Below are 2,153 nucleotides of genomic sequence, written 5' to 3' on the forward strand. Positions count from 1 at the left end.
TTAGACTACATTTGGAAATAAGAAAAATAATTACTGGCTAGAGAATGCACCTTGGTATTACTGTTTATTAAAAATTCTGTGGAATTAAAAAAAATCTTAAGTGAAAAGGTCAAAGAACACTGGTTTTAAAAGCTAGATGAATAAGAGAGAGTACAGACTAAGATATCAGCCAACAAAATTTCCCTATGAATCATTTCATAAATGACTAAGTAAGAACACATCAAATTTTTTTTTAAAGATTTATTTATTTGTCAGAGAGACAGAGTACAGGCAGGCAGAGTGGCAGGCAGAGACAGAGACAGAGGGAGAAGCAGGCTCCCCGCAGAGTAGGGAACCCGATGTGGGAGGCGATCTCAGGATGCTGGGATCATGACCTGAGCCAAAGGCAGCCGCCTAACCAACTGAGCCACCCAGGCATCCTTAAATATTTTGTTTTTCATTCTCAAGGATTATGTAAACAAAGAAAATTTTACAAGTCTTTTGAAAATCATAATCCTATCTAGAACCCTACGTGATTTTAAGAAATGTAGGGCTGTTTCAGAAAAATGTGGAAGGTTCAGACACATACTCATGAAATCATATTTCAAAAGATAACACTCATTTCCCTTATCAAGACACAAGAGGCTCTGTAACCTGCCCCCATCCAACTATCTCTTTGTTCTCACTTACCTATTTTAGTGTAAGTGATATAGAACAAGTTAGAATTTCCTGTGTCAATACTCTCCTTCACATCTAGGTGACTTTTTACTACTGCCCTGAAAAATAAGAATTTTTCCCACCCTATTTTTTTAAGATTTATTTATTTATATAGTTTTGAAAGAGAGAGAGAGAAAAAAAAAGAGAGAGAGAAAGAATGAGCACAGGGAGGGGCAGAGGGAGAAGTAGACTCCTTGCTGATCAGGGAACCTGACATGGGACTTGATCCCAGGACCCTGAGATCGTCACATGAGGGAAAATGGACACCTAGCCAATTTAGCCACCCAGACAACTCCCCACCCTATTTCTTTAACAAATAAGAAAACAAAATTTTATTCACTTTCAAAGAATCAAATAAAGTATCTCCCCTGAAATTCTTTTCCTGGCCCTCTGAGATGGGTTGATTTTCCCTCATGTACCATGCAACCTAAACATAACATTATAATATCACCACTTATCACACTATGTAGAAATTATCTGTTTTCTGTGGTTTGCTTCTTCTACTGGGTTATAAATTTCTTAATTAGAAAAACCTGGCTTTATTTTTATCTGTCTTTCCGGTGCCTAACATAATGACTGGCACTCAAGGGGCACTAAAATGTCTATCATAAAATAATGAGATCATTCTCAGAACTTGGTAATTAGTAATAGCTCAAACCTCTTTAGCATCTGTGGAATTAGCATATACCATGTTCATGTAACTTCTATCATAAATTGCTATAGTTTTTCTATTTTCTTATTCATTATTGTTAAACTTTTACTAATTTATAAACTAAGCTTTATCATTGATATATTTGTATAGGAAAAAACTTAGAATATATAGGATTTTATACTATCCATGATTTCAGGCATCCACTGTAGGTTTTGGAACATATTCCCAGTGGATAAGGCGGGGGTTGGAGGCTACTATACTCTATATTTTAGTGTCAATGGTCTGAAAAGCAGTTAGTTTTCCTTAAGACACAAAAACCAACAAATTATGTTACTGGCTAACAGCTTATCCTAAAGTCTAAGTTATAGCTATTTAATGAATGGGAAAACTGTAAAACAAGCACATAGAGACTTTAGATGTTGATAAAAATATTTAAATATAAACATTTTAAGCATAGTCATATGCAAATATCAGTCTTAATCATTAACACTGAATAGAAAATATAAAGATATAAGTTACAGTTTTATGATACTCAGATACCATCAGCCTTAATCATAACACTGGTAAACAACTATCTGCTGTAGCATTGTATTTTTTCTGATTTCCTAGCACAACTAACAGACTCTGTATTCATATAATCAGAAATTCATGGAATATTAATACTTTTGACATCTTCTGAAGAACTCTCTTAATTAGACTTCAGTGTCTAAAATGTATACATGTGTATTTGATGTCAAATTCCTAGTTAAAATAATAACATTAAACCATATTTTCTTTAGCTCCAGAATTCTAAATAAAATACTTA

The sequence above is a fragment of the Enhydra lutris genome, unplaced genomic scaffold, assembly GCF_002288905.1.
Source record: "Enhydra lutris kenyoni isolate GAN:26980312 unplaced genomic scaffold, ASM228890v2 scaffoldscaffold25, whole genome shotgun sequence".
In the NCBI taxonomy this organism is placed as follows: Eukaryota; Metazoa; Chordata; class Mammalia; order Carnivora; family Mustelidae; genus Enhydra; species Enhydra lutris.